A 26,200-nucleotide genomic window follows, 5' to 3' on the forward strand; every position below is an offset into this window, starting at 1 on the left:
TATTGCCACATTGGGAGAGGCCAAAGGTCCATCGATGGTCTATGGACCTTTCCTTTAGGAAGCCGTCCAGATCTTTTTTAAACCCCGCTAAGCTAACCGCCTTTACCACATTCTCTGGCAATGAATTCCAGAGCTTAATTACACATTGAGTGAAAAAAATGTTTCTCCGATTCATATTAAATTTACTACTTTGTAGCTTCATCGCATGCCCCCTAGTCCTAGTATTTTTGGAAAGAGTAAACAAATGATTCACGTCTACCCATTCCACTCCACTCATTATTTTATAGACCTCTATCATATCTCCTCTCAGCTGTCTTTTCTCCAAGCTGAAGAGCCCTAGACGCTTCAGCCTTTCCTCATAGGGAAGTCATCCCATCCCTTTTATCATTTTCGTCGCCCTTCTCTATACCTTCTCTAATTCCACTATATCTTTTTTTTGTGCCAATTAACATTGATAATTGATTGTTAGCACTCAATTGCTGTCATTAAATGGCTCATTAACCAATTAAGTTGTGTGTCTATCTCAGAGTTGCACCCACATTTTGGCACGCAAATTTGGGCAACCTTTATAGAACCTGTGTGCACCTAAATGAGGCAGTTTAGTAAATGTTGGTCCTACCCATTCCAAGTCCATGCTACCCCTCTGTGAATACCCCTTACATTTATGCACTACGCAACTTGCATACATCATTTATATGATAGCACTGAGCACTAACCTAGCACTTATGCATGTGAGTACACACTTACCCGTATAAGTGTTACTATTCTATAAAGTTCAATACACAAGTGGTGCTTAAAGTTAGTTGCCAAGTTATAGAGTGATGGGGATGGACAATAATTTGGAGATCTATGATTATCTGGACTGCTGACTCTGTGATGACGGTGATGCTGAGTGGAGTTGGCAGAGGTATCCCACTGAGTGGTATGGAGGAGAGCACTAGAGAGAGGTCCAGCTCCTTATATAATGCAATGACCTACTAACCTTAAAGCTAGCATGATTGTATTGTGGATCTGTGACTTCAAGTGTTGTTGTGGGAACTGGCAGGAGTGTCTGGCAGGTGTGGATGAGAGCACTGGAGAAAGATTCCACTCAATGTGATGTCATCAACCGCCAGCCATAAAAGCTAATCTCCCTGTGGTGCAGCCATAGCCATGTGGCTGCGGACGTGTTGGCAAAGGGGCACACGACAAAAAAGAGTCATGCTGCTGTGGTGCCCCTTCAGTACCACTTGAGTTCTTTTGATTGGGAGTCTATTACAATCGGCAAAAGAAAAGTGAAACCCAAGATGGCATTTGTGTGATTGGTAGCAGTTATTGGCCCCATGGACAGGCATTTCACATTTAATCTATTGGCAAGTGCTACTCCTTTTGATGTCTCCTTGCATTCATGCCCTGACTTGGTGGAATTCTTAAGCAGCATTAGAAGGACTCCTCCACCTCTATCTAGGAATTTTTAAATGTTGGCCTTAATTGATGTGGAAATGCCTAGTGAAGTATCATCTTGTGCTTCCTCTCAAATTTCAAAGGATTTTTTTCATTTATTATTCCTGTTGTTTTACTACCTAAGTCTATAGCTGTGTCTTTGGATGCAGGAACAGAGATAGTATCTGTGGAATATAGTTCAAATGAACATAAAGGTTTCCATACTGGGTCAGACTAGAGGTCCATGTAGCTCAGTATCCTATTTCCAAAAGTGGACAGTCCAGGTTGCAAGAACCTGGCAGAGTCCCAAAAAGTGGCAATATTCCATGCTACTTAATCCCAAGTACCATTTGATGGATTTCTTCTAAAAACGTCTACATCTTTATTTTCAAAACCTGTTTTACAGACGTTTATCTATGCATTTCATCTGCAGTGGATCCAAATCACAAGGGGGTATATCGGGGACATTTCAAAGTGTGGGCTTAGGGCATGCTTAACACTTGGACATTTTACATCCATAATGGAATAAAACCAAAACATATAGGGAGAAAACTTCAAAGTTTTGGTCTTGACCTGTTTTCACATTGAATAAGGGCCAAAAAGGTTCCCTAAATGACTAGATGACCAATGGAGGGATTCAGGGATGACCCCCTCACTCACTCAGTGGTCACAGACCCCCTCCCACTGTTTTATACTACCTCCCCAAATTAGTACTCACCAGCCACCCACAATTTAGAGAGATTAAAGACTAGGAAGGCCACGCGTATGAGGAAAGCAATTCTTTAATTTACCTACCAAGAGAAAGTTACAATTTACAAATGCTAGTTTCTCATGTGGAGAGCAGGGCACACAAACATGTGGTCTGCCACTGCCTCTCCAACATAGTGCTCTGGTTCAATTGTTCATATACCTTTTGTGTTAAGCAATGCTTCACATTACTTCAGCACTTATCTTCCTCAGAGATCATTCTGCTCTCTATTCTCACCATCTATTTTCCCTTAAGTTGCTAAATCACATTCTTCTGTCCATCCATAATTGCACCTTTTCCATGCCAGCTTGCCTGTAAGGGTATAAATTCCTGTGTTTACACAGGCTCATGTTCTTTAATAAATTATAGATTTCTCAATCTCTGATAGATTCCAGAGTCACAGCGGCTTGTCAGCCTCCGCCCTTTTTGACCTGTGCTGGGGTGCTGGCCTGTGCTCATAATTCTACACCACCCCTGAAAATATAAATAAAAATATTACCAGCCTCTATGACAATCTCAGATGATATAGCCAGGTCCATTAAAGCAGCATGCAGGTCCATGGAGTACTATAGTGGTGGGTATAGTGCACTGTAGACAGGTGGACCCAGGTCCATTCCTCTCCCTACCTGTTATACTTGTAGTGGAAACTGTGAACCCTCCAAAACTCACTAAAAACCCACTCTAGTCCCCTTCACTCATAAGGACTATTGTAGTGGTGTACAGTTGAGGGTAGTGGGTACAAGATAAGGGAGCATCAGTGAGCATTTATATGAAGTCCACAGCAGTGCCTCCTAGAATGCTCCATTGCTCTCCTGGGATGTCTGGGGAACCAGTATGCTAAAAATAATGGCCCCTCCTACATCCCAATGGCTTGAATTTCTACGTTTTTCATTTGTACAATTTTTTTTAAAAGGCTTAAAAAGATAAATGCACAAAGCACATAACCTTGTTACAAATGGTATTTTTGAAAAAAAAAGATAGACATTTTGCGGTTTTGAAAATGGTTACATTTGCTATTCAGATTTTGGACATTTAGCGCAAAACATCCAAAGTCCAACTTATAGCGAAAATGTCCCTCCACATGTGCATACTTGCAATTAAAAGGGAAACTTGTGTTTTCAATGCAGATTTAAATGTTTGTATTTTCCTTTTGTTATGTAATTTTAGAAAATTGGTATAGCTTATGCTCATTCCTACTGTATAAGTTACACAACTTGTTATAAAATTTACCGCTATATATAAAAAAGAGAAGCAAGTTTGTTTCCTTAATTTATGGCCTAGAGAGCAGGTTCACTGCAGTAAACACAAATGTTTTAAGCTATCTTGGGAGCAAGATTTAGAGGCAGAAATTATGAGTGAGAGAAGGAAAGGCATGCTTGAAAGGACTAAAATAATTTCAGCTACCGTGCAACACAAATTGCTGAGTTACAAATATTTTTGTTGATTTTGCTTTATTCTTGAGAGGTGTTTATAATATTTAAAAAATGTTTCATAGATTTTAAAAGCAGTCAAAACTCTATAAATACTGAAATGCATTTGAATATATACTTTTTATATGTAATAATCTGTTTATATGTTAATGTACGATAGGTAGATTATAAATGATTTTAAAAACAGGAATATTGAGTTGCCCAACATTATTTATTGGTGGCAAAAGGGAGGGTCTAAAAGTAAACAACCAAAACAGCAAAAAAGAAGCACAAATGTGCCTTTAATAGTGGAACAATGGAGAGTCCTTTAATTCAATAGACCCAACACTGGCCGTGTCGGGTCAACATTATTTATTTGCAGTGATAATGTACTTTGATTTTCTAGGCTTATGTTAGTAAAGCAATCTCAGTGACAGTGGATATTTGAATATTGTATTGATAGCAATGTTAGCCAAATGTTTTAATGTTGCTTAAATCGTATAGGTGGAATGGAAAATTGGAAACCATATCAGCATCCCTCTACACAACCTTGTTTTATAGGTACAAATCACATCATTTTAAAGAAGCCACTTGAACAACTCTAATTTCCTTTCAAGTTGTCACCCTTTTCTTGCGCTATCTCCTTGTCTCTATCACAGACCTTATTAATATTGTTATGCTGTTAACAAAATTGTAAATTTTATGTTAAACTGTACCTGCTGTATATCACCTTGGGTGAATCTCTTCATAAATCCCAATAAGTAAATGAAATAAATAGAAGACACGGAAAGGCCAAGCCCATTGCTATCAGTTGCCTTCTGATTGCCCACTGTTGCTGGCACCATGGAAACATTTGCCAATGTATGAGAGTCTCGTAAGATCCACAGTGGATAATAAAAAGAGTAGTTCACAAGGCTGAAAAAGGTAAAGGCTCATTAAAACACCTGATGTGCCATGTGTCACCCATTACTGGGCTGTGTCAGGGGATAAAAACAGTACAGGGACAAATACAAATGCCCCTTCTTTCAAGATGATCAAGCATTCATGTTCAATCTTGTACTGAACAGCATTTAAGCTCAGCACAGAAATTTAAAATGTCAGTTCAACCTAAAAGATTCTGTGCTGGTCCCTATCCAGCACTAAATATGTGGGTCATCAGTGGATACTGGGGATTTTCCGAGCATTGCCAATATTTAATGGTGGAATCTAGATAGCTACCAGGTTACTTAGGACAGCCTCTTTACTCTCTTAAGTTAACTGGGTTTACTAAATTATGGTAAGTTTTTACTGTTACCCTCTAACTGTATAAAAGTTGCCAAAAATTGTGCATTCAAATTTGGGCACATGCCCAATTTACATAAAATTTAATTGAAAAACAAGCCAATTAATGACAATAATTGGCTTTTTAACAAGAATTATTGGCACTAATTGAAATCAATTAGCATGCATGTGTGGAAATTTAGGCGCGTGATCAATGCCTACATTTTACACATGTCCAGGAAAAAGGGGCATGGAAATGGGAGGTTCATAGGTGTTTTGGGACAAAGCATGGGCGTGGATTCCAGTTACATGCACCATTATAGAATAAGGGTATTCCGCACATAAATTTAGCCATGGACATTTGCACCACATTTTTTGTTGGTGCAAGTGGACATGTCTAAATTTACTCATCACCCCTGCCCTTAAGCGCTATTCTATAAACTGGTCTAACTTTAGGCACAGCTTATAGAATAGTGCTTAAATGTTTTTTGGGTGCTGAATTTTTAGGCATGATTTATAAAATTCAATTAAAGTGAGGTTTTATATACCACTAATATGCCCTTGTCAGATTTCAGTGAGGTTTACATGGATTAGGTTACAATAGACAGGGAGCAGTTAACATGAAGACTGAAAAATTAGGAGAGCAGTGAAATGGTGAGAAAATTATGAGCGATGGGCTGGGAGGTTATGGGGCATGATGTGAAAGTAATGGAATTAAGCGTTAGGTTTAGAGAACATATGAGTTTTTAGATTCTTTCGGAAGTTGAGGTAGTTGTTCTCTGTTCTAATTACAGTGGGTAGGGAGTTCCATAGAGAAGTTCCAAGTACATGGAAAAGTTAGTTGAAGGTTCTCTGGTATTTGGTTATCTTGTAAAGCTGAGAGGAAATGATCAGCTGGTCTTTCAGTCTTTTTGAGTGGGACAGGCTCAGTAGTGCTGTTTCCTGCAGAATTAGGGGATATAATCATAACCTTATATTGAAGAACACCATGGACCCAGTGGGGTTGGTTTCAAATTACAGGCCTATTGCTTTTTTATCAGCGTAATGAAGGGTACTGTTGCTATTCAATTGGCTCATTTTCTGGAACAGCATCACATTCTTCATTTTTCTCAATCGGGATTCCACTCAAATTTTACTACAGAAAGCATTGTGGGTGCAATATTTGATACTGTTCGATTAGTGAGGGGAAGAAATTATTACTTCTTCAATTTGAGTTCTCCAGTGCCTTTGACCTGGTAGATTTTTAAGTTCTTCTGTAGATATTAGATGCTGTGGGAATTTGGGGATCTGTTACATCTTGGTTCCAGGGCTTTTCCCTTCATAGGAAATACAGAGTCAAAATATCAAATAATTTGTTGGATAGTTGGAGTAATGTCTGTGAGGTTCCACAAGGTTCTCCTTTATCACCTTTATTGTTTAATTTATATGTACATTCATTTGGATTTACATTGGAGAGACATGGGATCACGTCTTTTAGTTATGCAGATGACGTGGAGGGGCATAATCGAAAGGGACACCCAAGTTTTGTTGAGGACATCCTTGCAAAATGTCCTGATAGAAGGGCAGGAAAACCCGTATTATCGAACCAAGATGGACGTCCATCTTTCGTTTTGATAATACGGTTGGGGACTCCCAAATCTTGAAATGTTGGTTGTCCCTAGACTTGGTCGTTTCTGATTTTCGGCGATAATGGAAACCAAGGACGCTTATCTCAGGAATGACCAAATGCAAGCCCTTTGGTCATGGGAGGAGCCAGCATTTGTAGTTCACTGATCCCCCTGACATGCCAGGACACCAGCTGGGCACCCTAGGGGGCACTGCAGTGGACTTCATAAAATGCTCCCAGGAACATAGCTCCCTTACCATGTGTGCTGAGCCCCCCCCCCCAAACCCCCCTAGAACCCACTACCCACAACTGTACACCACTACCATAGCCCTTATGGGTGAAGGGAGGCACCTAGATGTGGGTACAGTGGGTTTGTGGTGGGTTTTGGAGGGCTCGCTGTTTCCTCCACAAATGTAACAGGTAGGGAGGGGTATAGGCCTGGGTCTGCCTGTCTGAATTGCACTGCACCCACTAAAACTGCTCCAGGTACCAGCATACTGCTGTGAGGGACCTGAATATGACATCTGAGGCTGGCAAAAAATATTTTTAAATATGTTTTTTGAGGGTGGGAGGGGGTTAGTGACCACTGGGTGAATAAGGGGAGGTCATCTCCAATTCTCTTTGGTGGTCATTTGGTCATTTCGGCCACCTTTTTGTGCCAGGTAAAGTTGTCCAAGTGCTCGTTAGGGATGCCCTTTTTTTTAACCATTATGGGTCGAGGACATCCATATCTTAGGCATGCCCAAGTCCCATCTTCTCTACGCATTTGATATGCTCCCTTGAACTCTGGCCGTCCCTGTGATGGAAGGCAGTTGGGGACGTCCAAAATTGACTTTCGATTATACCAATTTGGATGACCCTGGGAGAAGGACGCCCATCTTCCGATTTGTGTCAAAAGATGGGCGTTTTTCTCTTTCAAAAATGAGCCTGAAAATGTTCTTCCAATTCAATCAGTAGATTTTAAGGCATTGCCTGAATTGCTGTAGGTGTTTAGCACCGTTGAACGTTGAATGCTGGCCATTAGATTGAAAATGAATACTGAAAAAAATGAAGATGTTATTAATTACAGACTCCAGAGGGCCAGTGGGATCTAATATTGTCATTAACTATCAAAATTATACTCTCTCCCCCTTTTTAAAGATAGTGAAGGTGTTCTTGGATTCAGCAGGTACCCTGGAGCTTCAGGTCAATAAGGTAGTCCGTAAAACATTTTTTTCTAATGCACACATTGCATTCTATTCATAAATATTTTGAAGTTTCTCAATTCCAGCTGTTGGTTCAACCATTGTTACTCAATTTGTTTGGTTATAGTAATATAATTTACTTGGGATGTTCTCAAACATTAATGCAAAAATTACAGACAATTCAAAATACTGCATTGAGATTGGTATTTCTTCTCTAATAGTATGGGCATCAAGCTATGGTCACTTTACACAACTGTTGAAAACAACTGTTTCTGAATATTAGTAGGAAATCATTGTTAGTTTTTATATTCTGTGTTATATTGTATTCCCGGATTGTTCAGTTTTTTGCATATAACACACACTGAACTGTGAGGTGTTACAGGCTATAAAAATGTTATGTTATGATAAGACTTTATATTATGGGGCTAGGAAAGACAGGGACTGCACCTTGCAGTTATATGAGCAGGGCCTGCTTAACTATCAAACCAGGTGAGCACTAGCTCAAGGCTCTACCCATAAAGAGGGACAAAATCCCCAGTCTCATCTGGTACAATGGATAAGCATGTTGTCTCCTCCCCTCTTGGCAGGTCTGGCATCTCTTTCCCCCCTCTCTTCCCACTGCCCTGGTCTGATCCAGTCTCTCTCTCTCTCTCTCTCTCTCTCTCTCTCTTTCTACCCCCTCCCCAGTCCAGCATCACTCCCTCATTCCCTCCTTCTCCCTACCCTCCTGCAGTCTTGCAAACTTGCCAGCAGTAGCAATGTGAAAACATCAACCTCTGCAGAAGGCAAGAAGTACATCAACCTCTGGCCAGCTCCTTGGTGTTCCCTCTGCTGCCCACCTCCTCTTACACAATTTCCTGTGGGCAGGACATGGCACAGAGAGCATCCAGGAGCTGGCCAGAGACTGCTGTTTCTACATTGCTGCTGATGGAAATTTTGCAGGTCCATGAGAGTGTGGGGAAAGAAAGAGCAAGGCTGGAATTATGGGGGCTAGATTGGACCAGGCGGGGAAAGGATAGATATGCTGAATCATGTGGGGGGGGGGGAGGGGAGTAGGGGACAAATACTGAACCACAAGGAGAGGGCATCAATGTGGATAGAAGATGGAGGGGCTGTCATCAATGTGAAGGTGGTGCACTGAAGCCAGTTGGCTCAGGGCACCATAATCCCTTGAGCCATCCCTGAATATAGGTGTCATTTATGAGAATTAACTGCTAACATGCCAGATAATGTAAACAGACTACTCAAGAAATAAGCTTTCAAAATATTGTGCTTCACAAACATAATGTAATCATAATTTATGAATGTTATTATTATTTTATCATACATATCACCTGCAAGTTCAAAAGAGATTGAAATAGTGTACAGTCAGGTACTGTAAATATTTTGCTGACGCTGGAGAGCTCACAGTTTGTTTGTACCTGATGTGATAGAAAATCAAGATGTTTATCCAAGTTCACAAATAGCTGCAGTGAGATTTGAACTAGGTTCCTCTGTTGGTCAAGCCCACTATTCTAACCATTAGGCTATCCTCCACTTTTCCCAGACAGCTTATGTGAGATTCTTAAAGGACTGATCACATGCCTAACCAGCCAATAGATAGGAGTGTCAGCTTCCCTACTTCAGATCAAGCCTTATTCAAGATCAAGCAGAGCCATAACATATAAAGTGGAAATCCAATATTGTTCATGATAATTAAGATTCCTATCTTAACATAATCTGGAAGGGATTTTGGAACTAGTTAAAGTAAATGTTATGTCATAATAGGGAAAAAGGATTCATCTTCATTACTTTTCTCACACTAATGTATTGAATAAGATTATCATTAATTCAACTGTTTTATTCAATAGATTTTTATATTTTATCTATAAGGGGAACAGAGTGGTGAGGAAATGATATCAAACAACAAAAGTCAAAGAACCTTGTATCATTAAAAGTTTAATGATGCCAATATAGAAATATGTAGGCAGATAAAAACAATATGGCCTAAACCAGTCTGCCCATCTATGCAATCTACTCTATCACTCCCTTAGAGATCCTATGTACTTGTCCCAAGCTCTCTTGAATTCAGATACTGTTTTTGTCTCCACTACTTCCACCAGGAGGCCGTTCCACAAATTTGCCACTCTTTCCGTGAAGAAGTATTTCCTCAGGTTACTTCTGAGTCTATCCCCTTTCATCTTCTTCCTATGCTTCCTCATTCCAGAGCTTCTTTTCAACTGAAAGAGACTCACCTCCTGTGCATTTATGCCACATAGGTACTTATTTATTTCAAGACATTTGATATACCATGAATTGAGCCTATACAGGTGATAGTGGTTTACAACAATAAAAATAAATTCTTTCTGAGACTGTGAGTGGGGGTGGGGGTGAGGAAGGGAGAAAGTTAATTAAGCAGAGGAAAGGAAAGTTTTCAAAAGTGATTTGAATGATTGAAGAGGGATGTCAGCTCTTAGGGATAGAGGAAGGTCATTCTAAGACCTGGGATCTAAATAACTGAAAAGGTATCATGGGAAAGAGATAAGTGGGCTTGTACCAGTCCTAATGCTTCCACCGGAGCCAAGAACTGCCCAAGTGGAATCTACCTTTCTGTAGTGGAAATGGCTGGCCCTGAGGGACTCCCTTTCTACTACAGTTGAGCTACCTTGCTCACTAGTTTAACCTTTCAGGTATCAGCCACCCCTGGCCTAGGCAGCTGCCTAGCAAACAACCAAACCTTCACATGGTTAGAATAAACAAAATACCATTTATTTTGGGTATCACAACTTTTGTTCACTTAAACAAGGCTGCTCTCTTCACTTTCCAGAGAGAAACATAATGCAGCAAAATTATTTCTTGGCTTCCCAGCACAATTAGTGGAGGAGTGGCCTAGTGGTTAGGGTGGTGGACTTTGGTCCTGCGGGACTGAGGAACTGAGTTCAATTTGTACTTCAGGCACAGGGACCTCCTTGTGACTCTGGGCAAGTCACTTAACCCTCCATTGCCTGCCGCATTGAGCCTGCCATGAGTGGGAAAGCACGGGGTACAAATGTAATAAAAATAAATTATATAATAGAAAGTCACCTAGAACTTTACTCCTTGTTACAACCCAGGGCAATTCCAAATATTTTTTCCTTTACTTCAGGGTAGTCACACATCCTATTCACAACCCAGAACAGCTGCATACGATCTTTATAATCCAGGGCAATTCCAAACCCTTTTTACAATCCAGGCCAGTTCCCAAATCTCTCCCTAAGCTTTTTCTTTCAGACCTTTCCCTAGTCTGCTTAGCTTGGCTTTTACCTGCCACTGACCTTTTATTCCTTTTGGGACTATCAATAACCCAGGAATTTTCAGTCCATCCTCTCTCCCCTTTTCTCTCCTTGACAGTTCCTTCTTAAAGTGGCTGCTTGGCCTGCTAGAGTATATCCAGCCACACCCCTTTCCTGGAACTACTATGATGATTGGCTTAGTGCCTTTCCCATCTGGGAAGAAACAGGCTTCTGCACTGCATCGCCAAGTAGAAACAACTTCCTTCCCAGGCTGCCTGCAGAGCCTCTCTCTCATGTCTGGTTCCCAGTTACCCCTCCCCCAAGGCTCTTGTGTTTGGTTAAAGGGGTTTTTGAAGGAAGAAGATGGCAAATCCCTCAAGTAAGGATTTATTTTAACCTTTGTTTCTGCTTTCCTTTTGGACCTTTGAGTTTTAACTGGGTATAGCAATGGGTTGCTACTTTCTAACCTCCATGACCCCTAGGATCCTGACCCAGTTGGTGGGTCACATATTCTCCCCTCTCCTGCTTTTCTTCCAAAGAATACACATTAAAATCTTTAAGTCTGTCCCAATACACTTTATGATGAAGATCATTGGACCGAATCCATCCTGTTTATATCTTTTTGAAGGTGTGGTCTCCAGAATTGTACACAATATTCTTAAATAAGGTCTCACTAGAGTCTTATAAAGGTGCATCATCACCTCCTTTTTCCTACTGACTATTCTTCTCCCTATGCACCCAAGCATTCTTCTAGCTTTAGTCGCCTACCTGTTTAGCCACCTTAAGATAATCACATATGATCACATCCAAGTCCTGCCCCTTTCTTTGCGCAAAAGTTCTTCACTCCCTAAATTGCACTGTTCTCTTAGGTTTTTCCAGCTCAAATACATGACTGCATTTTTAGCATTAAATCTAGGCTGCCAAATTCCAGACCATTCATCTAGCTTCACTAGGTCCTTCCTCATGTGATCGATACTATCAGGAGTGTCTATTCTATTGGTTTCATCCTCAAAGAGGCAAACCTTACCAGGCAGCCCTTCAGCAATATTGTTTACGAAAATGTTAAAAAGAACTGGCCCAAGTACCAAACTTTGCGGCACACCGCTGGTAACATCCTTTTACTCAGAATGAGCTCCATTTACCACTATCCTCTGTCACCTTCCACTCAACAAGTTCCTAACCCAGCCAGTCACTTTATGGTCCATACCGAGGGCACTCGGGTTTATTTATTAGTCATCTAAGTACATCACATCTCATGCTTTCCCTTGATCCTAAATTCTGGTCACCCAGTCAAAGAAATTAATCAGATTTTTCTGAAAAAAAAAACTGCCTCTAGTGAAACTATGTTGCCTTGCGTCCTCTAATTCTCTGTTTTAAAAGCATTTCTATTAATTTATTTACCACAGAAGACAGACTTACCGGCCTGTAGTTCCCAACCTCTTCCACTTTTGTGGAGAGGGATCACATCTGCTCTTCTCCAGTCCTCTGGGACCACTCCTGACTCTACAGAAGCATTGAAAAGGTCAACCAGCGGAGCTACTAGAACTTCCCTAAGTTATTTCAGTACACTCGGATGCAGGGGCGTATCTGCGTGGGGCCTCAGGGGCCTGGGCCCCCGCAGATTTTGCCCTGGACCCCCCTACTGCCATCAACCCTCCCCCGCTGCCGTTCTTACTTTTGCTGGCGGGGGACCCCAACCCCCGCCAGCCGAGGTCTGCTTCCACCTGCCGCTGCCGTAAAAACTTCTTCTTCAGCCGGCGGGGGACCCCAAACCCCCGCCAGCCGCCCCGCGGTGTTTAAAATTCATCTTCGGCCTCCGTGGCCAAGCTGCTGTGATAGGCGCTGTTGAAATCCACTTCGGAGTCTGACGTCGCAGCACGTACAACGTACAACGACGTCAGACTCCGAAGTGGATTTCAACAGCGCCTATCACAGCAGCACGGCCACGGAGGCCGAAGATGAATTTTAAACACCGCGGGGCGGCTGGCGGGGGTTTGGGGTCCCCCGCCGGCTGAAGAAGAAGTTTTTACGGCAGCGGCAGGTGGAATTAGACCTCGGCTGGCGGGGGTTGGGGTCCCCCGCCAGCAAAAGTAAGAACGGCAGCGGGGGAGGGTTGGCGGCGGGAGGGGGGTGGAGAGAGTCATTGGTGGCGGTGGGGGCTCGGCGGCGGCGGCGGCGGCGGGGGGGGGGGGCTAAAATGTGCCCCCTCCCTCTGGCTCTGGCCCCCCCTACCGCCGGAGTCCAGATACGCCCCTGCTCGGATGTATGCCATCCAGCCCAATCGCCAGCTCCTCATGAACACAATCCTCTGAAAACTGTTCAGGGACTACCACCCCTCTATTCCTATTTGTGTGTGTCTTCTGCTGTCCTGCTCCCTGCCTTTTGGCTGTGAAAACAAAACAGAAATATTTGTTAAGCAATTTTGCTTTATCTTTAGCAGCTTCTACATATTCCCCTCTTTCACCTTTGAGTGAGTTTAATTGCTGTGAGATTAAGCTTTCTTGTCCCCATTCAGGATAGACTAGGACTACAATTGCTATATAAGAGGGTTATCAGAAATTTGCATTCCCCATTAGAGGTACCTTGGGACATTATTCTGTTATAGAAGTGCCAGACAGAACCCTTCTTTGGAACAGTAAACAAATAAAAGAGGCTAGATATATATTATTTATTTATTTTGATGTTTGTTTTATTGGTTTGTTGAATGGTTTCACTTTCCCAAAGTATGAAGAGTTCTCAAAGGTATATTTGTTTCTAAGAAAAACTGAAACATGCGGGTTATAATTCCTTATATTGCACCAACAAAAATGATGCTTTAGAACATGAGATCTGCAGAAGTCAAGAAAGAAATCTTAGGTTGTCATCTTTATTTAATTATCAGTTTTTATATAACATCTCTCCCCATCATAATGGTCTACAAAAGTAGGCCAATGCCTGTATTATACACACTATGAAGGCTCATGTGCCACAAAAATTGTTTTTTGCTGTTCTAATGACAGTAGCTTCTGTGGTGTCATGGATGATGTCCCACATTTTTCTTATTTTCTTATTTATAAGGAATGAAGACCTAACCTAGTGGTTTAAGTAGTAGGTTAAAAACCAGGGTTCAAATCCACTTTTTCCACATGCACTGCTTGTAACTTTAGGAAACTCACTCCACCCGCCATTGCCCCAGGTAAACGTTCGAAGTTCTCAATCAGGAAATTAACTTCAGTGCATGAATTCTAACTCACCTTGAATTCAGACTTGGAAAGATGAAAAATTACAATCTAAAATCCAATTTCAAAATCCTTTCTTACGCAGAGACTTAGTGGTACAGAACTCTAAAAGAACAAGATATTCTAAATCAGTGGAATTCAGTTTCTTGCTGCAGGTGTCAGCCAAAAGCTGAGGGATATGAGGTAGAAGGGTCTGTTAACTTCATCAGGTGAAATGATCAGTAGCATTAGAAACAATGATGCACATGCTAACCATGTGGCCAATCTCACCAACCCCACCCTGTAGCTTGGATCAGCAGAGAAGTGGCCTATGAAGCTACAGTAATTGGCAGCAAGGCAAGCAACTAAAAGGACAATTCTAAAACTGGGCGTGTGTAGTTACACATGCCTTGCACTAGTAAGTGGCACTTTAATTGGCACCTATATTTGAAAGTGCTCTGTGCACTCTTAGAAAAGATAGCGTGTATACATGGCTGTGCCAGGGGTGTGTTGCCAATCAACTTACACCTGCCATTGATCTGACATAAGTGATCTCACCTAAAGTCTGGCATGCCAATGGAGCTTGACATTAATATTCTGTAACAGTTTAGGCACACTCAGATGCCATTAATAGAACTGGCACAGAGCATTACCATTGTGGCACTTAAATCCAGAGGCCATGTTATAGCCCCCATAAGTGCCCTGATCTCTCCCTTTTGACCAGGAGCATGGGTTGCAGATCACATACAATGCCTGCACACAGATATCTACTATGGTACCACAGTTATCTGTATGCATATGGTCTAAGAAAAAGGGAAAAGGGATGGGACTTGATATACCACCGTTCTATGGCTACATTAAAAGCAGTTTACATTTTATATACAGACACTTATTTTGTACCTGGGGAAATGGAGGGTTCAGTGACTTGCCCAAAGTCACAAGGAGCTGCAGTGGGACTTAAATCTAGTTCCCCTGGTAATCAGGCCATTCCTGCACTCCTAATTTGTATAGTTTAACTACTCCAGAAACAAGATTTATATGTGTCTCTTAAGTACCACAGTTGAAACTCATATTCTAGGATGTTATTACCAAATCAAAATGTAGCCCATCCATTCACCCAGCCATCTTAACTATCTAGGAACAACTTAAGGAAAATGAGCTGCAAGCTTGTTGTTTACTATGGTAGATGCTTCTCTATTTCACAGGTTGTTCTAATTGAGGAAGAGGCTTTAAGCAGATATAATAGGCTTCCAATTAGGAAAGGAAATGTTATATTTATTTTAACTGGATATAAATTGCAGAGAAAGTTTCATCTAATCAAATAGATGATTTAATTTTGCACATAACAAGCTGCAATGTAAACTGTATACAGAGGACTTAATAACATAAACTAATTAAGAATCCTTGCCACAGATTATTTAAGACGCTAAAGAACCCGTAATAATAGAAGCATTGTCAGCTCCTATTCAGACAAATGGCCAGCAGCCAGAACTCTGCTTGGAAGAAGTCTTCAGTTCTTCATTCCATCTGTCTGTTCTCCTATGCTTTCACAGTGCATATTTTTAGTCTGTAAATACAGTGTCTCAGTCACACCAGGTATTAGACAATACGATGTACTGCACACTACTATCAAGCATTTCACAGCTGCTGTCGTTACATATGCAGAGTAGTTCTGCACTCTTCACATTGCTCTTTGAAGTGTGTCTATCTATTTCCCATTATACCGGTTGCAACAAGAGATAGAAAACAGAAATGATTTTGCACATTTTTATTTGGTTGTGAAAATAAGAAGTTTTTTTTAGTAAAATCACCCAGAGCATGAAGAATCAATATACATACCTGGTTATGTCTTTTTATGTGATATGCCGTGTTGATTTCTCTCAGGCTAAAAGCATCCATTGTTTTGTCTGAAGGTTAAAAATGACATGTGCTTCCTCTTCTAGAAGAAAGAGAGAGAGGAACTCTCATGGGAATGTGCAGTAGGTACAAAGGTCAGAGACAGAAAATCCCTTTTCTTTTGAAATTAATTGAATTTTTTAAAATTACAGCAACCATTGTAGCAGGTCATTGGATGAGATCCTGTTCAAATTCCATTTCTGACCACTCTGATTATAAACAGAATTGGATTCTGGTGTTGCTCCAGATTTCTGCATATTTTCGAGCTGAGTAAATTCACAGGCCATATGGTAATTTGCAAGGTCTTTCCATTTTAAATTTTTTTTTCATGACTGAGCTACATATAACCATCCATTGGAAAATCAATCAAGCACGCAGTGAAAACTTTGTGTTATTAAATTTTGCTATAGCATTCTTGGCTTTGAAATGTTACAGTTTTTAACAGGCAAAATTCAGCATACATGGATGTAGAACAGGGGTTCTCAACCTAGTCCTCAGGACTAACTTTGCCATTAAGGTTTTCAGGATATCTAGAGTGAATAGTGCATACTAATTTATCTCATGCCTACCTCCGTTCTATGCAAATCTATTTTATACATCTTCATTGTGGATATTCTGAAAATCTGTCTGGTTAACTGTATCCTGAGGACTGGGTTAAGAACCCCTGATGTAAAGGAAGTATGGGGATAACTTTATAAGAGGCCCTTTCACTAAGCTATGGTAAAATGTGGCCTTAGGGTGTTCTTACGCATGTCATTACTACGTGCTAATGCCATTTTTCACACGAAACATGTCTATTAGACATTTGTTCCTCTTATTTATTGATTGATATTCCCATTGAATTAATTAATTGTTGTAGTTAATAATTTTTTACAAGATGGAATTTCCCCTTTGCTATTGGGAAAAAATATTTTAACACCAATTGCAAAATCTCAGGGATCAGACTTAACTATTGTAGTGTATTGAACTGAAGTCTATAGTTGCAACTCAAGTTACTTCTTATCTGGAGTCTTTTTGTTGTCTACATGATTCTCAGTTTGGATTTAGGGCAATGCATAGCACTGAATCTCTAGTAATGACTTTGGTATTGAATGTTTAAGAGCTTGGGAGTCGTGGAGGGGCATAATCGAATGGAAACGCCTATCTCCATGGGCGTTTATCTCCGAGAATGGGTCCGTGAAGGGGCGGGCCGAACTGTATTTTCGAAAAAATGGACGTTTTTGAGCTGGGTGTTTGTTTTTTTTAGCGATAATGGAAACTAAAAACGCCCAGCTCAAAAACGTCCTAATCCGAGCCATTTGGTCGTGGAAGGGTCCAGGATTGGTAGTACACTGGCCCCCCTGATATGCCAGGACACCAACTGGGCACCCTAGGTCAGTGCGGTGGACTTCAGAAAAAGCTCCCACATGCATAGCTCCCTTACCATGGGTGCTGAGCTCCCAACCCCCTCCCCCAAAACCCACTACCCACAAATGCACAACACTACCATAGCTCTTAGGGGTGAAGGGGGCACCTACATGTGGGTACAGTGGGTTTTGGAGGCCTCTCATTTACCACCACAAGTGTTACAGGTAGGGGGGGATGGGCCTGGGTCCACCTGCCTGAAGTGCACTGCGGTACCCACTAAAAGTGCTCCAGGGACCTGCATACACGCAGGCCTCTAGGACTTGATGCTGCTGTATAACATTGGCACACCAGTTGACACCTGAAGACTAATCTCAATGAAAATGTCCTTTATTGGAATAACCGCCTTTACTCACAGTTAACTGCAGATCAGAGGTTGTGCCCCACTGGCAACGAGTCTCACTGGTACTGAGATGAGCAGTAGGTCAGAGCTGGCAGAATGCTGTACAATGCCCTCTTTCAGCAACATTCAAGGGAAGAACTAAGTTCTGTAACGTGGCTAACACAGGAAAGGGAACTAAAACTGGCTTACAAAAATGGCCACTACCGCATGGACTACAACAGGAAACACAACAGGGCACACTCTGACCCAGTAGGCAGGGGGAAAAGCACCATGGGAGAAGAGCCTACCAACTACCACCATCGTGAGACTGTAACACAAGCTAATGAAATCATGGAGCCCAATACCCTACATCCACCACAATGCAATGCTGATGTGACCCTGTACTGCACCCGAGAGCCACATCTGACCCAGGGAAAGGCTGTGACAGGATCAAACACATTCTGCTGTCATGGAGGTGGGTACGGCATTTGAGGCTGGCATATAGGCTGGAAAAAAAGGTTTTAAAGTGGGTTTTTTTTTGTGGGAAGGGGTTAGTGACCACTGGGGGAGTCCGGGGAGGTCATTCCCGATTCCCTCCAGTGGTCATTTCGGCAGTTGGAGCACTTTTTTGGGACTTGTTCGTGAACAAAAAGGGTCCAAAAAAAGTGACCCAAAATCACGGTAAAAACGCCTTTTTTTCGATTATCAGCTAAAGACGTCCATCTCTCCTTGGCTGATAACCACGCCCCAGTTCCGCCTCCACCACGCCTCCGACATGCCCCCTTCAACTTTATTCATTTCCGCGACGGAGTGCAGTTGGAAACGCCCAAAATTGGTTTTCGATTATACCAATTTGGGCGCCTTTGCGAGACAAACGTCTATCTCCCGATTTAGGTCGCACTATAGGCGTTTTTCTCTTTCGAAAATAAGCTGGATAGAAATTAATCTGTTCTATTTCAATTTAATATATGAGATGCATTCAATATAGTTGACCATGATATACTTTTGAGTAAATTAAGGGGCCCTTTTACTAAGCTGCGGTAGGGCTAACATGCAGGTAGCGTATGCCAAATCAACACTATTACCAGGCTAGCATGGGTACCTCTTGGTAATTTTGAAGTTGGCGTATGTTATTTCTTATGGTAGAAAATATTTTTCTATTTTCTACCATGGGGACATTCCCGGCAGTAATCGGCAGTGCGGTCACATTAACGTGCAGTAACTGATTACCAGACGAGTTGCATGTGAGCCATCGCTGCTAGGTTAATGGATGGCGGTAAGTGCTCAGGGAGTAAATAGCCACGTGCTACTTTTAATTTTATGTCACATCCATTTACTACCCCACTAAAAAGGCCCTTTTTCTTAGTCACAGTAAAAAATGACCCAGCATGCACCAAATGTACTCATCCAGACTACTTCAGGCCACTTTTTACCCCAGCTTAGTAAAAGGACCCCTAAGTGAGTCTACTATCTCTGGTGCAGCTCAGAAATGGTTAGAGTTTCCTAAAAAATAGGCAATATTGTGTTAAGAAAAGCAATTCTTTTTCATTTAGTTGGAGTCCAAAACATGGTGTTCCACAAGGTTTGCACAACATACAATATGAAGGGTTCTCTTTCAAAACGTGAGCAAGTACAAGGAGTGTTTACGGGAGGAAAAGCCTCGAGAAGCTCCTAGACTTACTTAACAGTCTTACAGGAGCAGGACTTCATCATCATCATCGGCAAAAACCTCCTTTATTACCAAAATAGCCCGCAAATCAATTTAACACTTAGCTTTGGCTGCCAGGTCTCTTTTCTTCCCTTCTCAAAATCTTTTCAAACCGACTGTGATCATCGATGGCCAGCATTTTGAATAACTGCTTCAGGATCACAGGCCAGAAGAATTTCTGTACAATTCAATCTAGCCGACAGAGGGAGTGGTTATGGGTGGGAAAATGGGCATTTTGTGGGTGTTCCAAAATTTACATGCGTATAGAATATGGCCCAGTGTGCCTAAATCTATTTGCTGGGATTTATTTCATGTTTTCATTTATTTAAATGGAGGCACATAGTTTTAGGCGCTGATATATCAACTACGCATATTCTATATATCAATCCTAAATCTAGGCACTGCTTATAGAATGAACTTAGTTGGTATTGATTTCTGTGTCGATTTTTTAGGATCCATATATAGAATCTCCCCTTAATGATGCTTATTTTGTAGGTGGTAAGGGGTCACACACTAACCACATGCTTATTGGTTAGCACGGCAATATAGCTGAGCTAACCAATCAGTACAGCACATGCCTACTCTCTGCCCCCTGCATGTGCACATGCAAAAATCATGGCAGGACGACTTAGCATGTCCCGTTAGGCCAATTTTTGCTACAGTAAGCACATATGTTGCACGTATTTAAGAACAACATATGCACCTATGGGGCCCTTTTACTAAAGCATGTTAGGCAGTTACTGGGCAGTTCAAAAGGAGGTGTCACAAAATGCCTAGCCAACTGCCTGGGGCTAACCCACTTAGAGGGTCTATCCCCAGCACAACTCAGGTCTGCCTGCACCTGTCACTTGTGCTCTACTCTAGCACCCTCCTCATACCGACTGGGTCACAATCGCCTCTAGGAGAGTCTCCCACTCTCAAATTATCCCCAGTGATTTCTAGGTTATTGGGGCCACACTCTCAGTGCTCCCACAGTTCCTAGAATGCACTCACAGACCCAACACACAAACCACCAGGATTTGTAATCAGTCCAGGACATCAGCGCCAATATCTAATAGGTTTATTATCACAAGATTTGAACAGTGAAACAGAAAAAGTGCAGTCAGCAAACAGTAACAAGTAACTGAAAAATGGATCAATTATAACATTAACTAAACATTTGTTTACTATCAACGTATTACATGAGGAGATCAGGACATATAGCTGCTCACAAGTTATCAAATATAACTTTCACAGGGCTTCAGCAAAGAGATCTCTTTCTCTTTTCTCCAGGCTGAAACTGGAAGCAAAACCAGTAACTCCTGGATAACTTCAAACTCCAGGCCAATCAGAACCCAGAACAACAACCTTTGAAAATAGCTGACCACATCAGGGTGCATGTTTATGTTTAAAGCTGTTACAGATAACTGACCTTTTCTTCTTTAGTTAACACAGAGATTAGGAAGTGCCTGCAGTGATGTGGACAAGCTAGGAAATACATTGCAGGAAACAATGATCACAGGCTTAAAACCCCACTGTTCTGTCACAGGAGGTAGTAAGTGCTTCCACATTAAGGACCGGATTCTATATATGGTGCCTGAAAAATTCTTGAGGAAAACATTTCCACCTAATCATATTTTGTGAGTGGAGCCTAGTTTTAGGCATGGTACATAGAATATGTCTAGTTGATATCACAACACCTAAAACTACATGCATACATTTACACCAACAAAAATGGCTGTAAATGCCAGTGCATAGATTTAGGCAAACTGGGACATATTCTGTAACAGTGCGCATAACTTTTGGAACGCCCATGAAATGGCCATATCCTCGCCCATAACTTCGCCCCTTTTTGCCTGCACACATTACAATTTAGGCGCAGTATGTTACAGAATACACTTAGTGAGTTATTGCTTGTCAAGTGCTGATTGGCTTGTTAAGCCAATTAAGTTACTTGCCTTGTTACAGAGTACATTTGAATTTTAGCACAGAATGGTAGGCATATTATATAGAATCTGGGAGTAACTGTGAGCAAGTACTGAAAGCTAATGGGAACATGAAACACAACCTGAATTTGAAAAAGGTTCGAGACAGGAGTGCCTTTGTGTTTATATATATATATATATATATATATATATATATATATATATATATATATATATATATATTATTGTGATAGAAATCAGTGCATATTGATGCACTGTATAAAATATACATCTAAGTGTCAATCTCATCACCACTCCACCCTTTCCCTACCCCAATAACACATATACTTTTATCAAAGAAAAGTTAAGAGAAGTGCATTTGAAATACTGCTTTCAGTAGACTGAAAGCCCACCTCTTTAACATTGCTTTTGACTCGTAACCACTTGTAACCACTCGCCTCCACCTACCCTCCTCTCCTCCTTCCTGTACATATTAATTGATTTGATTTGCTTACTTTATTTTTTGTCTATTAGATTGTAAGCTCTTTGAGCAGGGACTGTCTTTCTTCTATGTTTGTGCAGCGCTGCGTACGCCTTGTAGCGCTATAGAAATACTAAATAGTAGTAGTAGTAGGTGGTTTACATATTATGTACAGTCACTTTCTCTGTCTCTAGTGAGCTCACAATCTTTTTTTTTTTTTAATCAGGGGCAATGAAGAGCTATGGGGTACTTTTACCAAGCTGAGCTAGAAAGTGGCCCGCTTTGGGGTTAAAATATGGGTTTGCTGCACACTCTGGCCACTTTCTAGCACAATTTATGCATGCACATGTTAACTGAATCTATTTACATAGTAACATAGTAGATGACGGCAGAAAAAGACCTGCACGGTCCATCCAGTCTGCCCAACAAGACAACTCATGTGTGCTACTTTTGTGTATACCCTACTTTGATTTGTACCTGTGCTCTTCAGGGCACAGACCGTATAAGTCTGCCCAGCACTAGCCCCGCCTCCCAACCACCGGCTCTGGCATAGACCGTATAAGTCTGCCCAGCACTATCCCCGCCTCCCACCACCGGCTCTGGCACAGACCGTATAAGTCTGCCCAGCACTATCCCCGCCTCCCACCACCGGCTCTGGCACAGACCGTATAAGTCTGCCCAGCGCTATCCCCGCCTCCCAACCTCCAGTCCCGCCTCCCACCACTGGCTCTGGCACAGACCGTATAAGTCTGCCCCGCACTATCCCCGCCTCCCAACCTCCAGCCCCGCCTCCCACTACCAGCTCTGCTATCCAATCTCGGTTAAGCTCCTGAGGATCCTTTCCTTCTGAACAGGATTCCTTTATGTTTATCCCACGCATGTTTGAATTCCGTTACCGTTTTCCTCTCCACCACCTCCCGCGGGAGGGCATTCCAAGCATCCACCACTCTCTCCGTGAAGAAATACTTCCTGACATTTTTCTTGAGTCTGCCCCCCTTCAATCTCATTTCATGTCCTCTCGTTCTACCGCCTTCGTATCTCCGGAAAAGGTTTGTTTGCGGATTAATACCTTTCAAATATTTGAACGTCTGTATCATATCACCCCTGTTTCTCCTTTTCTCCAGGGTATACATGTTCAGGTCAGCAAGTCTCTCCTCATACGTCTTGTTACGCAAATCCCATACCATTCTCGTAGCTTTTCTTTGCACCGCTTCGATTGTCAATGATTGCTTGTTAAAAAGCCAGTTATTTGTGCTAATTAGCTCTTTAATCAGTTAAAATGTGTGTGCAATTGAGTGCACACACAAATTTGTGCATGCATATTGTAGCGCTTCTATAGAATTAGGAGGAAAATACTTTTCTACACAGTGGCGTAGCTACGGGGGGCGATAGGGGCCTGGGCCTCCCAAAATTGTCTCAGGGGCACCCGGTTTGGCTGATGGGGGTCTCCAACCCCCACCGGCAAAGGCATTTGTCCCACGCAACACTCATTTTAATAAAACTGTGCATGCTCACTCATGCTCAGTTTCATTAAAACGAGTGTACATGGCACTGAAAACAGGACAGGGCGCCAGGCAATGTAAGACCAGTCAAGGTACCTTCCAGCAGCAGTGCGGGGTGGGGGGAGGGAGCGGCAGTGGGAGCAGAAGTGGCGGCGGGAGGGCGGCAGCAGGGAAGCGGGCCAAAATGTGCCCCCCACCTTGGGGATCTGGGCCCCCTACCATTGAGGTCTGGCTATGCCCCCTGGTTCTACATGCTGCCTTTAGTAGGTTCCCTGTCAGCTCCAGGATTATACTATGTCATATATCAGATAGAAATTGGCATAATGTAAAGGGGTGCAGTTTAAAAAGAGAGAGAGAGAGAGAGAATAAGTTTTTGCCCATCATGGGGGGTTTACCTGGGACCTGACCATTGTACTGGATCTCTTTGGGTCACTGCTAGCCCAGTTTTAATTTTTTTTATTGGTGACCAGTGGCCGGTTTGTAGGGCAAGGGGATCCCATGATACTTCTGGGCTGCTCTAGGTCAGTCCGGGGTGTTCCTGGGTTATTCTGGGGTTGGCCAGTTCCCATCACATTGGGACCCATTTCAATTCTGGTTCAAGTTCCAGGGCTGCTGATAGTGAAAATGTGGCAGGCACAGCCGAACATGCTGCTGAAAACTGCTGCAATGAGGCTGAGGTCAGGCAGGAAAATAGAGTAGATAGATCAGAAACTGATCCTTACAGAATGTTAATTAATTGGCAAGAATCAACTTTGAATGTATTGGATAGGATCACCTTTTTAACTATTAGAGTGATTCTTCAAAAATCTACCTCTCCTTAGCATGTAACAGATTTGTTAAAGGTGAAACAAAGTTGTTATCACCTTGAAAAATCCTAGTGTAAATCCAATGCATCCGAATTGAAAGATCAATGGTGGGAATCTATATTTATTTAAAAGTACTTAGTGGGAGAGGCAAGCTGTAACTACTTCTATATTAGTAGGTATAAATTTGATTGATAAAAAAAATTATAAGGGTTTGCAAAAAATCTCTTTGTTCTATGAAGAGTACTGAGTAATCATTATCACAGGTATTACCATTGGAGGGAGAAATGGCATGTTATTTTAAAACTAAAATGGAGAAAATACATAGTTTTATCCAAGATTTACCTGAATGATCTTGTTTATCCTTGTCTGTTTCTAAGGACAGAATATTCCAGTGGATGGGGTATTGGAAAGTTTCTCAGTAGGTGACTCCTCTGTAGTTTCTTCATTATTGAATAGATTTTTGTCCTCTTATTATTTCGTAGGAGGTATTTTACTAAAGCTTAGCTCGAGTTATCTGCAGCAGGGCCCATTTTATTCCTATGGGCCCTGCTGCAGATAACTCAAGCTAAGCTTCAGTAAAAGATCCCCATAGATTCTTGTCCTAATTATTTATTACAACATATACCCATTGATATTCTCCTATGGATTAGTGACTAAAAAATGGTGTGCTTCAGCAATGATACTACTACTACTACTACTTATCATTTCTATAGCACCATAGGAGCCAGCTCTGTGGGTGCTGTGGGTGCTTGAGCACCCCCAATATTGAGAAAATTCCTTGTATATGTCCAGGGAGGGGTTATTTCCATTGGGCTTAGCACCCCCCAATAATTTTGAAAAGTTGGCCTGTATGTATAGCGCTACTAGATATATGCAGCGCTGAACACTTGAACATGAAGAGACAGTCCCTGCTCGACAGAGCTTACAATCTAATTAGGACAGACAGACAGAACAAACAAGAGATAAGAGTTAAGGGAATATTAAAGTGAGGATGATAAAATAAGGGTTCTGAACAAGTGAATAAGGGTTAGGAGTTAAAAGCAGCATAAAAAAGGTGGGCTTTTAGCTTAGATTTGAAGACGGCCAGAGATGGAGCTTGGTGTACCGGCTCAGGAAGTCTATTCCAGGCATATGGTGCAGCAAGATAAAGGGAACGGAGTCTGGAGTTAGCGGTGGAGGAGAAGGGTGCAGATAAGAGAGATTTACCCAGTGAACAGAGTTCCCGAGGAGGAGTATAGGAAGAGATGAGAGTGGAGAGGTACTGAGGAGCTGCAGAGTGAATGCACATATAAGTCAATACTATTCTGATGATTTGGACAATATTATTGTAACGCCTATTCTAAAACATCATAATATAGACCTGAACGTAACAACTAATTGAAAGCCTTTAGCAAGTATTCCAGTTTTCACACAGTTATTAGTTGATTTGGTTTTTAGTCAGTTGGCCACTTTCTTAGACTTTTATAACAGATTATTTTTTACCCAGTTGAGGATTCGAAGTACAGGTATACAGAGACATTTTTAGCAACACTGGTCTCAGATATTAGATTAAGGTTGAGCAAGGGATGATCAATAATAATTATGCCATTTGACTTGTCTTCTACATTTCATTTAGTGGGACACTCTATTTTTTATTGTAGCTGATTGAGATAGGAATTTCAGATGAGGTGCTTCAGTGATTTAAGGAATTCCTTACCAAATAGACTTATTAGACTAGATTCTATATATGACACCTGAAAATTTGGCGCTGAAAATATTTTCACCTAGGCATATTCTGAAAACTTTGCCTCAATTTAGGCATGGTTTATAGATATACACCTAGCCAGTTTATAGAATATGCCTAGTGGCCATGCATGTGCCTAACTCTAGGGCCCTTTTACTAAGCCACGGTAAAAAGTGGCCTGTGATAGTGTAGGCTCATGTATCGGGCATGAGCCAGGCCAGTTTTGACCACATTTACAACAAATGGCTTTTTTAATGGGACGGGAAAAGGGCCTGCGGTAAAAATAAAACCAGCATGTGCCCAAAACTGGCCTGAGCCCTTAATGCCACTCACTGGTCTAGTGGTAAGGCTCACGCACTACACATGCAGTGACCGGT

Source organism: Microcaecilia unicolor, chromosome 1 (genome assembly GCF_901765095.1).
Source record: "Microcaecilia unicolor chromosome 1, aMicUni1.1, whole genome shotgun sequence".
Classification (NCBI taxonomy): Eukaryota; Metazoa; Chordata; class Amphibia; order Gymnophiona; family Siphonopidae; genus Microcaecilia; species Microcaecilia unicolor.